The 16,585-nt window shown below is 40.8% G+C and overlaps 1 protein-coding gene across 12 annotated transcripts in view; it reads left to right on the top strand.

Moving 5' to 3' along the window:
• The window catches only part of CTNNA2 (catenin alpha 2), a 1,217,074-nt gene that overhangs the window by 443,629 nt on the left and 756,860 nt on the right, over positions 1–16,585 (top strand). The gene's annotated exons all lie outside the window — the stretch shown is intronic.

Genomic DNA, 16,585 nt, shown 5'->3' with positions numbered 1-16,585 from the left:
TCTTTACACAGAGAACTTTGGAAGCCAAGGATGGCTATAGAGGATGCCGATCCTCATCCCTAAAAGGCATTAAGAAGTGGGATAGGTTTTCAAATGTTTGTACAGAGTTGGTTCAGTTGGAAAGTTCTACTGCAGTGCAACTTGGGGTAAGCTTATTGATTCGCTGTGCATTTAGAAATTCTTTTGGGAAAGGAGTCTCCAGGTTTTCACATAGGTGCTATTACTAGCTAGTGATATGGCAGCAGAGACCAGAGCTGTTTATGCTAAAGGTATAGCATGTGCTACTTCTTGCGTACTTGAAAACTAGATGAAATCTATATTCTTTGTTTTGAAAGACACTGAATTATGCTTATATTGATTTGCTACATTCACTCATCAGAGGTGATGTTGTTGATGCCCATTGCTTGCAACCATGAATGAGCAAGAACGCCTCTTGTACTGGACTCCTGGGTTTGAGAGAAGTCAGCATAAAGTGGGAAATTGTAGTGAGGTCTTGATATTATATGTTAAAGGAAGGCCCTATAGTTGTCAGATGGGGAATGGGGACATTGAAAAATCTATTAGTTTCCGAAGTTCACCGTGGGTACTGTTGGAACACCCTCAGGCAAGGCTGAGACAGAGCAATGAACTATGTCCTTCCCTCCAGCCTGATTCTTCTTATTGCTCTCATCCCTATCTACCATGTAGGCTCCCTGGGGTCAAGCCAGGAGTCAATATTGCCAGACACTGAGCTGTTCTTGCAGGACCCTTTGGAGAACTTTGATGTAGAAAACAAAAAGTTGCAGCAGGCCCTACTGAAAGCCCCAATCTGTTTCCTTCCATACACCTTCAGATGCTCTGATTTTGGAAGACTTGCCCAATTTCAGCACACAAAGAATAAGGTGTGGACATCTCCCGTGGTACCCAGCTGGCTTATGAGGACTTCTCTCTCCCTAGGACCTGGAGGGCCAACACTTTCTATGATCTTGGTCTGTAGGTTCTGTGCAAGGTCAATCTAGAGATGTTGATGGCCAGTGGCTCCCATCCTGTGTTCATCTTTTGAATGAGGGATTTAACAAAAAGGAAGGCTTATAAAATCTGGGCTTCTGTTTGTTTTTAACAGAATGGCAACAGGCTAATGATTTGTATGTGGAATTTGGTTTTATGTGAAGGCAGGATGGTATTTCTAGCAATGAAAAATTACTGCCAAAAAAGGAAGCAGAAACGGCAGAGATCAGAGTGATGGTTAAGATCTGAATATAAATAAATCAGAAAAAGAAGTATGTTCCCGTGTTCCTTTAATCACAGAATGTGATTAAAGAAGACTTGCTGGAGATGGGACAGACACGTAATTTTCAGTTTGTTATCTAGAATCCTGTCAAGTGAAAGTTTTTTCTTCCAGTATGAGCTCGTGCAGATCAGCAGAGCTGATGGATTTTTTTGTGTTTTATTGACTCCAGGTGCTTGTTTTTTTTCTGTTCACAACCTTGTGTGGCAGCAATGTTTTGGATTTTTATTGAAAACTTGGTTTCTGCTTTGATATGGTTACAGATAATACATAGGTGGGCATAGCACTTATGTTTTAAAGTGTGCAAATTCTATTCACTTTGAACCACCACGATCAAAGGCTGAAATAAAACACCTCCTATTGACTTTTCTATAAAGTGTATAAAATTTACTTGGACTTCACACTTCTCTTATGATTTCAAGGTAGAATTGGATGCAGCTAGACCAGCTCCATAAGCTCTGTCTAGTGCATTCATTTCTACTGCCACAGGTCCAATTTATATTTTGATATAGCATGTATTAACGTAAAAAGCACTATACATCTCTATGCCTGGGCTGAAAAGCCTATTGTAGTTAATGGCAACCAGTAACTTAGTCAATTGTGACTCGGCTGTTATAAGAAATTTATTTTTTAATTCTGTAAGCTCTGGAAATAGAGGTATTATCAATTTATCACCCTGCAGATTTTCATCTTAATGTGCTAGGCAGTAGCATTAGGATAAAGAAGTCATTAGATTGAGAGGAAGAGATTTAAAAAATGGCATAACTGACACTTCTGGATTCTAAAATCCCTCCGATCTGTTCCTGATGAAGAGTCAACTTCGAATGCTCACTTGTCAGTGAAGCTGTTCTAAAAATCACACACACACATGCCAAGTGGTGTGGAATGGAGGAGGATGGACACTAGGGGAAAAAAGCTATATACCAAATGATTAGGAGAAAGTTGTCTGCAAGGGACCTGAGCCATGTTTTAGCCTCATGAACACACTGCTGTCAGTAAGGCAGCAGTTGTTAGATATTTCCACAAAAGTATATTCAAGTTGATCAATTTGAGTGTGATTGGAAGATGTAACAAGATCCTGCTCATAAAAGAAACTGTTTCTGAATGAACAGATGCATGTGGCCAAATTTATGATCACAGCGTGTGGCAGTGCTAGAAAAGACTGTTGGAATGGTTTTAAGAAGACCTTGGTGGCCTTAATTTTTTTTAAAATCAAGTTTACAGTGTAACCCAGAGTAGATTCTTAAAAATAACCCCCCTTTAAATAGCGCGTCATTATTGTAGAGGTGGAGACTAATGGGTAGAGGGAGACTTCTCCACAAAGATGTGTGACCGTTGGATCTGTGCCTTCAGGGTGATTGTTGGAGTATTATGCTCAGTGCTGTAAATAAATACAAAGAATAATGAAAATGTAAACTTGTATCTGGGGCTTATAATTTTATACAGATTTTTCTCTGTGACAGTAAAACTCCTTTTTCATCCAAAGACCCCCCCCCTTAAAAGTGGCACCATGATAGGAACCATGGTATTTTTTTGAGAAGAATTTTGTTATGGATTTGAATTTACAATATTGTATTCATTTAATGGACATGTATTGTGTGTCTGGCTACTTGTGCCCAATACTGTTTTAGGATTCTGGGAAGAGAAAAGGGAAAAAAAGGAGACACAATTCTCTGCTTTCATGGAGCTGGGACTATGAAAGACAAATTGGGGAGAGCCAAACGGTCAATCAATCCATCAGTCAATACCTTGAGCAAGACTTGTCTCAGATGGCAAGTGAAACAGGGAAATATAAAACCCAAGGGGTAGTAGCATGGGGTGCAGGTGTAAGTAAGGATGATCAGGGGAGTTCCCACTGTGGTGCAGTGGGATCAGAGGTGTCTTGGGAGTGCTGGGATGCAGGTTCAATCCCCAGCTGGGTGCAGCAGGTTAAGGATCCGGCATTGGCGCAGCTGCGACTTAGGTCACAACTACGTCTTGGATCTGATCCCCGGCCCAGGAACTTCATATGCCTTGGAGCAGCCATAAAAGGAAAAATAAAAGAAGACCCAGGAAAGGGCTCATGGAGAAGATGACACTGGGTTAAAGATCTTCAGGCGAGGAGAGAGCTGAGAGAACTGGAGGGGGAAGGAGCTGCAAGGTTAAGCGCGTTGGCGTCGAGAAGGTGCCTGGGCTCTGGAGGAACCTTCTTGGGGAGGCTCGTGTTGCAAAGGAGTGAGGGGACGGCAGAAATGGGGTCCACGAGGGGACACGGTGTCCGACTAAGCAGAGTCTTGTGCCTCGTTATTCAGAATTTGACTTGTGCTTTAATGGAACTGGAGACCATTGGAGAGTGTTGAGTAGAAAACGCCATGGCTTAGGTGTTGAGGATAGATCATAGGAGTTCAGGAGGTAAAAAAGCAGGAGACTAGACGAGGAGCCCCCCAAATAATTCATGAAAGATTGGTGGCTTGTGCCAAGTGGTAGCAGTGGCATAAAGCGCTCAAATTCTATTTGTGACCATCAGATGGACACTGGGTTGTGTGCCTGACAGCTGCAGTCGTGTCGGCCATCCTAGGGTGTATCTTCAGCTTTAATATCTTCATTTGCTTTTGGTTGCACAGAAAATTCTGATTTACTCAGATGTAGTAACACTTTGTAAACAGCTCCGTTTGCAATGCCTGGATACTCTGCTAGACAGATTACATTTGAAAAGGGAGTTAAGTAGAAAAATATTGTTTCAAAGTTACATCACTGCAATACCCCAGTACGCTTCACATTCTTATAAATATAAAAAACTGAAAAGATATAATTTTTATTCTAAGTATTAAAAGTAAAGGTTGAACAATACGGAGATGTGTTAAACCATTACTTCCTAGTACCCAGCACACTCTTAGGCATTAGCGAGGCTTTGTGATGAGCAGTTATTGAACAGATATGCCTGGACCTTGTGTTCTGTGGTGCTGTCTTACTTCTTGGTTCAGTTTCACAGACGAAAACACTCTGGGTTGTTTTTTAATGACTAATGCAAAACCACAATTTTCTTAACTGCACAATTAAAGACAAGTTTGCACCATGATGGCAGAGAATCAGGTGGCATAAAGGGATGACTTTCCCGTCTCAGCTCTGTTAAAATGTGGCAGGTTACTTTATAACTGTATTTTTATGAATAATTCAAATTATATATTTTTACGAAATATTTGACTCTTTTTTCAACTCTCCTGCTGCAGCTCAGTGAATCCCTGGGGACAGTTTGTAAACCACTGATGCAATGCACGTGTTAAAAGCCCAGGAGGACAAGTTGATGTGGGAACATATGTACATATTTACAAGTGCCTGAAGGGTCATTGTCATAGCCTTTGCGATAGGTCAATTTAATGGAAAGAGAGTTCCTGTTGGATTCTGTTTGTGAGAGGTCGAGGTTGGAAATGAGATCTCGGGCCCAAACTCCACCAAGCTTTCAACATACACTAGGAGAGGAACATGTGGCATGATAGCCAGGGCCTGGGGCGCTCTGAAAATAGTAGGCTTTACGCTGCCTTTTTTTTTTTTTTTTTTCACGTTGCAAAAGAAATATATGTTCATTGTAAAGGATAAAACACAAAGAATGAAAGAAAATCAGTTTAGAAACTCACCCCCTAAAGATAATCATTGTTGATAATCTTTTAAAATAATTCTATACATTAAAATTTTTATCGTGTGTAAATTTTTACTATTGCTTTGGTACATTGCAGAGTGCACCAACTCTAAGAGTTCCTATGACTGTCCTGGGACTTCTGATACATACAGTTGCCATGAAATTCACTTTTTTTTTTCCATTATGGATAATCTTGTATGTCTTTCCAATGTTCTTTAACCTCATATGAGTGATACATTTATACACATACAGAGACACACATACGTTGTACCTTGAGTTTTAAACATTGGACTCTTTGTAAATGGTGATTTGCAATCTATTTTCTTGACTTAATATATTGTGACTATGTTACCAAATCAATAAACCTTCTCAAACCGTATGTTTACCGGCTGCATAGCATTTTATTAAATAAATACGCAATCATTCATGTAGAAGCAATTCATCCTGAGAGTATTTTTACAGAAGAGTCTTGGAAAAGATAAGGAGGCAAGGCTTCTGGTGCTGAAAGGAGGGAGGAGTGATGTAGATTCTAAAGCCTGACTGAGAAGCAGAGAGAGAAGGCAAGGAGAACACAGTGTCATGGTTTTTGTGCTCCCTGAAAACTTTGTGCAGTGAACATTTTCTAAGACAATTTAAATGCCTCCAAGGCTCCATTTAAAATTATCTTAGGTATTGTTTTCTGTACTTGATTGGTTTTCTGTATAAATGTGATTTTCATATCAGAATCTCTATAAGGTGGCTCTATGTAGGACAGCGGAGAGGGGCTCGGAAGTGGACAGGCAGACAAGTTCAAGGAGTTGAAGCTGACCCAGATCCCAGAGGGGGACAATGAAAGCTTCTGAAGGCCGTGTCAACTGAAAGATAACTTTGTCATAGAAATTGCTGGAATGTCAGATTCCTCCCGAATGGGGAGGTAGAAGAAAGACTGAGTAGTTGTTATCATGGAAGAATGAGGCTATTGATTAACTATAAAATTTGTTTCCAGTATAAACTAGGCCTTCTCATTTCTCTTCTTTCTGTAATCATGTAAAGAAAGGGATGAAATTCAAAAAAGCCACTTTGGCCAATTATAAGTTTCTCTACTAAAAGATTTGGCGTAAAATAGAGCAGAAAATAATGTTTAAAGATGCTTATGGGCCATATATGACCCGGTGTTGCCCACACCTCCCCATATTGGCTCTCTATTTTTAGGGGAAATTAAGAGTTACCTTAATGGGATGGTAGTTTTCATGTAGGGGAAAGAATCCTGATATCCCAAGTTTTGTGCCTTTGATGAGATCTCCCTTGCCTTTTCCTTATTTGAAATCTTTCTCCTCTCCCTTCTTTCTATTCTCTGCCTTCCGATATGTTCAGTGCCCACATCTCTATTAATTCTGAACTTTAAATTCACCTGTACCGTTATGCTTTTCATGTAAAACCTTTGCTGCCATGAGGAGACGGTTTCCAAATTCATTTCGTTCCTGCTCAAACAGTGAGTACAATCTGTTCCCCAATTCTTTCTCTGACGTCTAAAACTGTCCTTTGAAGGAGTTCCCTGGTGGCCTAGCCAGTTAAGGGTCTGGTGGTGTCTGTGCTGTGGCTCTGGTTACTGCTGTGATAACGGATTTGATCCTTGGCTCAGGAACTTCCACATGCCATGGATATGGCCAAAAAAACCCAAACTGTCCTTTGAAGCTACTCTTCCAACAATGTGTGGTTGGGCTGGGCATCCTTTGGACAGTGCCTGGGGCTTCCGTCCTTGAATTATGGAGCTTGTAGTCTCATTTGCCTGTTTTTCCAGAAAGTGTTCAGAGTGACCCCTAGAGGTCTCCTGAGACTAATGCAGTCTCAAATCTTCCTCCTGTTTTGTTATTGTATCCCTTTGCTTCGGTGGGATCTCAGAAAGCCAAGGGAGTGTTGTGGAGGGACGTGCTGGGTGGCACTCAGTCAGGCACGGGGGGCAGGGCACGGTCCAGCCATGCGGATGGGACATAGTCCTTGGAGGGAAGAATGCGGGTGAGAGTACACGAGATGTCGCACCAGAATCAAGTATCCTACAGATCATGAGAATGTCCTGAGAGGCTTCAGGAGGAGATTCAGGCTGGCAGGTGGTGGGCTGACACTAGGGTAACCTGGGCTTACTTCCATAGTGGTTGTGGAGCACAGGTATAGGTAACAGCCCTCTCCCAGGGGAGACAGGGCAGGTCTCCTTGGTCTTAAAGGACCCAGCATGTGGGATAGTTATCCTGGTGGGGGATTTAGGCCCTTTGAAAAGTGCAACATTTTATACATGGGTTTGTTATTACTTATCAGCTCATGATGTACAATTAAATAAGATCCCAGGACAGATGGGTCTAACTAGATTTGTTTCTCTTGGATCATGAAAGTCAATTCTCCGTGTAATCTCACATACCATCCCCTTAGCCAGGAAAAGTTCTTCCAACATGAAACCCTCCCTTGTCCCCCACTGTGATAGTTTAGCAGAATTAAAAGCAGGGAGCCTTACCATCAAAATGAGGCCCCAGTCTTAGTTCTGGTAATGAATTAAGTCTAAGCGGTGAGGGGGTCATAACAACTTCAGGGCTGCCTAGTAACTTCTCTGTGGAGCAAAAGCAGTTCTGAGCAATCAGTGACTCCCCTCCTTGCTCCCCCTCTTCCAGCCTTCTCTTTTCTTCTTTCTCTTTTTCTTCCTCCTAATGCCTGTGTGCCTGGTATAACTTCTTAAAATTCTTTTCAATGCATGGATGAACTCACAAGAACATCAGGGAGTTAGAGGTGAGAAATGACAAGAAAACAATAAACTAGAGATGGGTCTGCAGATTCTTCCTAGTCTAGACTTGGGTTTTCAACAGAACAGTTTATAAAGAACAGGAGACAAAGTCTGTGACCAGCTGGATGGCCAGGCAGATTCAGACCTCAGTGTAAAGCCTGGATTCTCAGATGGTGACACTGAGGGCAAAAGAAAATAAAACTTCCATGCAGAGAGAAGCAATGGAAATACATGCTGTCTTGGCTTTTTAAAAGCAGAAAAAAAGAGCCTCTCCTCTGCCCCTAAGAATTTCTAACCATGATCTCACAGTCACTGAGTTTTGGGGTCAGACTCTATATTCTAGGGTGACCTAAAGTCTATTCAAGCTTTCATTTTAACATATTCTAGATGGTGGGTTGCCAGGTCTCTGGCAGAAGCAAGTCAATCCTCTCTAGAGGAATACGCTTTAAAGTCTGGTCTCAAAGAATTCCCACAAGTTACAAGGAACAGCAATTAACATTTCAGAATCACTGAAAACAAAATGAAACAAGTCACTATGATTGACAGTTGGCAACAAAAACCAATTATAGATCAGAACTACAAGGGCTAAAGATTTGCAATTATTAGACACAGGTTATCAGTTATCCTTCAGGAAATTCAAGGGAGCATTGTAAATGCAATGATGGAACCAAAAGAATTGACTGGGAAGGCAGGACTGGGGGTTGTGTGGTGGAGGAACACGGGTTTACCTGACAGGCTGGGACACGAGCTTCCTTTTTGCTACCAGCCTGGGATTATGAAGAAAGAGGGGTCATTGAAAGTGTCCAGAATGGTATTGCTGGTGATTTCTGGAGCAGGAGCTGGTCATCTCTTGTCTCAACCCCTTGGGTAGTTATCAGTCCCATTATCCATGATGGATTTCTATAAGGCACTCTTCTTATGATAGAAAGAACAGAAAATCAACACTGGAACAGAAGATGCCATCAAAATCTACTCTAACAGCAAACCTAAGTCCCATGCTTAGCATTCTAACTGGCTTCTCTCCTTATCAAACACCCCCCTTCACTGAGTCCTTGAGAGTTGGTTTTGAATCGTATAAGGTCAGTCAATATGATGAGGAAGAATAAGGAACACTATGAGACAGGAAGGGGCTGTCTGGGACTCAGTCAATGAGCGGAGATTGTTGACATAGTTGACTGCCAAGTCATCAGCCTTGGCCATCCTAGTTAAGAAAGCCTGGACAGCACAATCCATCAATTGATCTTCCTGGGAAAGCCTTTTGGGTATTTCAAGGAAGACCTCACAGAACTGTCAGGGAGATCAGCAGCCTGTACACCACCACCAAACCCCTGAGCCTGGATTAACTTTCCTTTGTGTTTCCAAAGGACAGTTGTCTTTAAAGAAATCGAAGGACCTCCAAAGCTAAACTCCCAAAGCCCTCCTAAAGCTGCCTTGAGCCCATCCTGAAAAGCTGCCCTTGATTCATTAAGGGAGTTGTTACACTCTGAGAATTATGTGTTGTTTCACTGGTGATGACACCTCCATATGCTTCAGACAGGCTCTTTGCTGCTTCGGCCCCTGGACTTTACACTTCCCATCCCTCTAGAATGTTCTTTCTCAAACTTTGTACAGATGGCCCTTCTTTCAAGCTGCACTTTGATTACCTTATCCTTTGTCACCTCAATATGTTAATTCTTATTGTAGCACCTGCCAACCTCCCAAAATCTGAGCATCTCTTTGGTTGTATTGTTATTGTCTGTTTTGCCACTGGAATGTAAGCTCCCATGAGAAGGCTATTGTCTTATTCACCATCCCCAGGATCTAGAGAATCTAGCCTGGAAAAGTAAATAAATACTTCTGGAATGAATAAATGAATTCCCTCTTCTCCCGCTCTTCTCCAAATAACCATAAGCATATTTATCATCATCATCATCATCAGAAGGAAAAGAGTAATAAGAGGAAAAAGAATAAGAAGGAGTGGGGAGGGACAGAGGAGGGGAAGCAGTGGCATTACCAACATCACCCCTATATTTTAAGTCTTATCCATGGCATATGGAAGTTCCCAAGCCAGGGATCCAATCCCAGCCACGGCCATGACCTACACCACAGCTGTGGCAATGCTAGATCCTAAACCCACTGCACCAGGCCAGGGACTGAACCTGTGCCTCCACAGCAACCCAAGCCACTTCAGTTGGATTCTTAACCCACTGTGCCACAGTGGGAACTCCTTTTTTGAGTCTTTTGTATCCCCTGTTTTGGAACAAAATGACTCACGTGTTTTCTCTGCTTGACTACCTGGATACAACTATAAGATTAGCTAAGTTTAACTCTTCTTGGCTTCTTCATGACTCACTTTGAGGTGCCCAGAAATTTCTCTATAGTTAACATGGTATTTAAAGCCTACATCCAGTCTTTCTAGAAAAGTCTAAAATGATCCTAGTTAACTGTTAGTAGAAACAAAGTGATACGAAGCATGCCACTTGCTTTTCAGTTCAAAGACTTCCACAAAGCAGCTCACTCAGTTCTGCCACTTTAAGTGCATTCTCCAAACATGACTTGTTTAGGCTCATGAATTCTTGGGATGTATGTGAGTGGCTGGGAGGAGCTGGACTAGTTTTGATTCTGCAGAATTCTCAGGATGGACTAGGAACTATGGAATTTTCTTAACTCATCACTGCCTAAAGGGCACAAAAAGTTTGCATATATAGCTCAGAGATAAATCAACAGAAGAAAATGATCATAATTCTGCCATTGAAAATTAGACACTCTGTCTCCGAAGGCCCAGCCCACAGAATCAGTTTCCTACACGGGGCTAGATAATCTCTACATTTAGCATGTATCCCAGGTGATTTCTAGCAGCAGGCAAGTTAGGGAACCCCTGATGTAATAAGTTAGTGGACTAAGTCAAGGGTTGATTTAATACAGAATGGGTTTCAAATGTGTTTGCTTTTTGTGAATGCGGATAAATACTTTTGTAAGAAAGCAGCAAGCGAGGTATCTCCTGGGAAGTCTTACAGAGCTGTGTATTACTCAGCCTGGACATTCAGGACTCCAGAGGAGACCTGTAAGCCTGGATAGCTAACCTTTGAATTTCTTAGAAATAGGCGAGACTGAGCCAGGCTCTGACCCATGAGCTCTTCATCGAAGGGTAGCTGTTTTCTTTTTTCAAAGCACACCTCCTTTAAATACACCCCTTCCTACACACCCACTTCCCCATTTGTAAAAAGATAATTTATCATCCTTGGAAGGACTCTGCTCTCAGTAAGTGCCAGAACTAAAATATGCAGTCTCACAGATTCTTCAAAATCCTCTTGAACAACAGCTTAATTGCTGACCTCAGTTTCTACTAACACTGTAGGTTGGGCTGCAGCTGACACATTTATGGCATCATCCTGGAGCCTTGCCTTAGCAGTTCAGGCGTTGAATTTGGCTTTTGCGCTGGGCCCTTTTGATGATGATTCTAGGTACTGTTTCCATGAGCAAGCCACATTTTGCCTGACTGCCCTAGGAATTTTTTTTTTCTTTATTAAAAAAATTTTTTTTAATTGTTATTTCCCCAATACAATTTTTTTTCTACTGTACAGCATGGTGACCCAGTTACACATACACGTACACATTCCGTTTTCTCACATTATCAGGCTCCATCATAAGTGACTAGACATAGTTCCCAGTGCTACAGAGCAGGATCTCATTGCTAATCCATTCCAAAGGCAATAGTTTGTATCTGTTAACCTCAAGCTCTGCAACCACCCCACTCCCTCTCCCTCCCCCTTGGCAACCACAAGTCTATTCTGCAAGTCCATGATTTTCTTTTCTGTGGAAAGGTTCATTTGTGCCATATATTAGATTCCAGATAGAAGTGATATCATATGGTATTTGTCTTTCTCTTTCTGACCTACTTCACTCAGTATGAGAGTCTCTAGTTCCATCCATGTTGCTGCAAATGATATTATTTTGTTCTTTTTTATGACTGAGTAGTATTCCATTGTGTATACATACTACCTCTTCCTAATCCAGTCATCTGTTCATGGATATTTGGATTGGGATTCTTAAATCTTTCTCCATATCAGAAGTTCCCGTCATGGCTCAGCTGAAATGAATCTGACTAGCATCCTTAAGGACACAGGTTCGATCCCTGGCCTTACTCAGTGGGTTAAGGATCTGGCATTGCCTGAGTTGTGGTGTAGTCTGCAGACCTGGCTCGCATCTGGTGTTGCTGTGGCTGTGGTGTAAGCCAGCAGCTACAGCTCCAATTCAAACCCTAGACTGGGAACCTCCATAGACCATGGGCATGGCCCCAAAAAGACCAAAAAAAAAAAAAAGAATCTTTTTCCATTATCAGAACCCCATAGGTAGATTTTGAAAAATGCTCATTCTAGGGCCCTGCTGGTTCTAAAACTACAGAATGTCCAGGGATAGAGCTTGAGACTATATTTTAGCAAGTTTCCCAAGGCATCCTCATGCTTCCAGCCCTGTACCCGCCTCGGACTAGGCCAACATGGCAGAATCAGTCAATTTAATGTCATCAGATTCAGAGACAGGTACCCGGTCTTTCCTTTTCCTTGGTTTTTTCTAACATTGTTTTCAAAGTGGTAGTTATTCTTACTTATCTTCATCCTTCATCCTCCAGTCATTCCCCTGCCCCATGGAATCAGTGCACACCTTTGCAAGCATTTGCATTTCCTTCCTCTTTTCCCTCTAAAGTGCCTTAAGAACACAACATTGGCATGCTGTGTGAATTTCATCTCAAGAGAAAGAAGACAAAAACATCAGCCTTTTTATTATTCAGTCTGCGTACTTGGAGGTTAGGGGGAATCAGTTAAGTGTCCTGCATTCTGGTGGCTGATTTCACACTTTTGATCCCTGCAAAATAGACACACAAATCCTTGGGGAAAGGTATTTTTTTTTTCTCTGTATTCATGAGACATTTACAAATGAAAAATTCTCTAAACTATCTAATCATAGATATTGGATCTTTTCTCACCATTGGCCTAGTTTTATGCTTGTCATCTTCTCTGTTTGCTCCTCTTCCCTCCTCTATTAGTTTTTCTTTCACCATTTGTAAAACCTGTAAAACCACATCTTTCCTTTTTTTTTTTGGTTTTCCTTGGATTTCTCAAAGGATCAACATCCCTTTTCCTAAAGCCCCTGTTTTCTGATTTCAGGCCTTTCATTTGAAAATGAGCAACAAGACATCTACAAAAAATCAAATCGTTAAGGACATTTTCAAGGTTAAGTACATAGATCTTGACTGAAAAACTTGAGCGGTGTGAGTTATATTTTCTTTGGGGCAAAATAAAGACTATAGCTCGGGAGGGAGGCACCATTTCAGAGAGATCTGAAAAACCACTCCAAAGAGGTACGGGGGAAGGTCACCATATATGTGATTTTGGTGAAAGAGTGAGGTGCTTGCAACCAGGAGCACCTTTTATAGAAATTTGCTGCTAGTCTCATGAAGATTACTACTCGTCACAAGGAACAGATGTTACCAGGAAGGATTTTCGTGTTTTTATAGATATGAAGAAATGCAAGAAATGGGCACATAAAATCTTCCAAAAATATCTAGCTATCTGAAGACTTGTTCTGCCCGTTTTCCCACAGCGCAGAGCACCTCACTTCTGATCTCCACGCTGAACTCTTTCAGAGGGTGTTGCAGTTGCAGCGCTTATAATTCAACTCACAGAGGCAGGTGGCAAGTGCCAGTTTCTAGTTTTTGGCAAATCGAAGTTGGCATTCCGGTCTTCTGGTTTCTCTATTGCCACTCTTTGATTCTTTTCGTTACTTCACGTTTTATATTTTAGTGGACATGGACATGATATTGGACTTTTGATAATCTTCTTTGCTCCATGTTAAACCCTCTACCAGGTGTTAATTCATCTTTTCCCTAACATTCCTTTTGATTTCTCAGAGTTAATTGGATGGTAGACTCTAAACAGATCTTCCTTTTCAGAGCATCTATAGATCATACCAGAACCCTGTCAGAAAACAGACAACAGCAGCTTATGTGACAGCCACCAGAATTCTTCATAGAGGGGCAAAAGGGAGCCTTCGTTGGCAGGAGTAGGGTGTTAAGGGAACAGACAATTGAATCTGATTTTTTTTTTAACAGTCCAGCTTCTTCTGGCTTCAGTCTCTAGGTAGAGGCTGTGGACCTTGTAGCAGTAGAGACCATAAGTGTAGGAGACAGTATTGGCATGTCAATTTGCTCATAATTGCTCAGGTACTCAGTGTGGTGTCTCTACTCTCAATTAGTTATGTCTGTCCTAAGACCCTCCTTTGATGTTTTCTTCTGAATATAAACTTCTAGTTGCCTACAGTATGGATTAGGAGAGAGGATCTAAGAACCCTATTGCTTTTTAAATGGAGTTTCAAGCTATCATCCCTTGCATTTAACCTCACCATTTTCCTTCCTTTCCTCCAAAAGAAGCTGCTCCTCAAATACCTGTGTCTTTGAGGGTTCTGCAGCATGAACTGAGTCGTCCTGAGCTTTCCCCATTGCTGGCTTGTAATTCAGCTCTCACAGATCTGCTAAAGGACTTAGCACACTTCCCTCTAACTTCCAATTGCAGAATATTGCCGCCGCTCTTTTCTCCTGTTGATTTATCCTTTTGGATGATTGATGCCTTTAAAAGAAAATTGCTTTATGGTCATTGCAATGGGCTTTCAGAAAAGAGCAGTGGTAAATATGTCTGTTACATCTGCCATCTTCAGCCATACCTTACTTCTATATTAAGGAAGGTTACAGGTTCCTTCCACGCCTGGGTCCAGAGTCCCTGTTGTTTTGCACCTTAACTTGACCGAGGAGATGGATGGAGCTAAGATGGTCAAAGCACATTTTCAAAGTGAGCTGTGAGTTTTGGATAAGTAGAGGTGAGGCATAACGTTTGAAATAAAGCTTAGGGGAATCTATTTGATCTAGACACTCTGTTGTATTCCAATGTCATATTATTCTTAACAAAAGCATGATAAATATTGGTTCCAATTTGGCCCTTGAAGAAACTGTGGTTGTGAATAGCTATGTTTGTTGTTTATGTAGGATGATTATAGAAACAGGGTGTTTATCACATGATGATGAAGAATTATTCTGAATCTTTCATTGCTTTTATGTCTGCTTGATTCCTCTTAATTATTGACTGATAGCAGTTGCACAATGATCAATAGCATTGTCATTAAAGGAGATTAAGAACTGTGCCCAATCTCTTGAGGTAGAACATGATGGAAGATAGTATGAGAGAAAGAATGTATATGTGTATATATATGTATGACTGGGTCATTTTGCTGTACAGCAGAAATTGACACAACTCTGTAAATCAACTATTCTCTAATTTTAGAAGACCAATGTTAGTATCGCAGCCATTTTATGAATTGATTGATTTTAATTGTTTCTTCCAAAATATTGAGTTGACAGTTTTATTCATCGAAATGTCTTTGAAAATGGTGTAGTCTCATAATTCTTTTGTTTTCTAAAACTTAAGTCAATTAAGTTTATCTTCTGTATTATTAGCTTTTTCCCTTGTGACGTTATTTTATATGTGACTCTGGCACAGACATTTTCATATCCTTAAAATTTTATTGGGCATATGGATTACTGATTTGGTTTATAAAGTCACCTTGATATTTTGATCAATTCATATTGTTATATGAAATCTATATCCAGCTGCCAAAGATAGTGGTAAGAGAAAGAACCATGGGATATTTGACACTCCAGTCACTGGAGAAGTTCCTGTGGTGTATCCCCAACATTTTGTAATTATTAGCATGGCACTTGATTAAATTTCCCCTGCAAAATAAATATATCCACCCAATGATTCTCACTAAACCAGAGATTATTGCTTAGCAAATCATATGCAGTTTGCCACGTGTCTAAATCTCTGAAGAGTAAGAAAAACCAAAAAAGCCTTAGTTGGCTTATTGGTTTGGAGCCTGTGTTTCCTGGAGCCCTAGATGGTTCAGACTCCCTAGTAGTGGGTATGACAGGAATAAGGGTGACTTAGTTTCCTCCACTGTACCTGCCTCCATGCCTCCTTCCCCCTGAGAAGCCCTGATACTAAGCAAATTCAATATTTGGCTTTCATAGAACATTTAATTTAGAAAAAAAAAAAAACAGATCTCATTGGGAAGACAGATTGTTAAAATATTGATGTGCTTTATTTAAATTCCTAAGACTTTTGTCTGAAGCAACCAGATAATTGACAGGACAGTTAATTGTAAGGCATGAATTATTTAGGTATTTGACTAATCTGTGATTCTTTGCATGATCCGAAGATGATGATAGAAGAGACAAGCCCAGCTCTTTGCAGATAGGCAGACGTGTTCCGAAATATCTAGGCGACTACGGATTCTGAGCTTGTCATCACATTCCAGCTATTAGTTTATACTATCACTATTAAGTTTACCCAAACAAGTTGAGAATGGGGTGTGCCCCCTCTCTCTCTTGGCCCTGATTTTCTCAGTAGCCTCTGGTCAGATCTGCCACTCCAGGAAGCTTCCTTCATTACTGGCCACAGACACTGTATCATGCCCTTAAAGTCAGGAATAGCACTCAAATTACAAGACCTGATCCTAAGACTCTTGGCACTCATCATTTTCATCATTTCCTCTAGAGACTGTCATGATGTTTGGTTATTAGAATAGCACAAATATAATATCTACAGCAGAAGTAAGTTAGAATGTTCTAAAACATCGGCATAAAACACTCTATTTATTTTCATTATAGTGTATCATTTTCTTCCATAATAGCTACAGATAAATTGGAAGCTGATTCCTACACTGTGATGATAAATGAATTATACCAATTCAGTTTAGCAGAACTAATGCTTACTCAGTTGTTGGGTAAATCAATCTATTCCTTTTTTAACACATGAAGGAAAAGATAATTAATAAACATGAGGATACTGTTTTAAATTTATGTAATGCTATTACAGTCACAGAAAATATTTGCTATAGGGCTACATACTTCTTGCCAGTGTAGCCC

The sequence above is a fragment of the Sus scrofa genome, chromosome 3 (genome assembly GCF_054392235.1).
Source record: "Sus scrofa isolate SSC_HxYL_T2T_F1_AM1 chromosome 3, Sscrofa_HxYL_maternal_Yorkshire_Landrace_v2.0, whole genome shotgun sequence".
In the NCBI taxonomy this organism is placed as follows: domain Eukaryota; kingdom Metazoa; phylum Chordata; class Mammalia; order Artiodactyla; family Suidae; genus Sus; species Sus scrofa.
The sequence above is the reverse complement of the archived record's forward strand: the minus strand, read 5'-3'. Positions and strand labels throughout refer to the sequence as shown.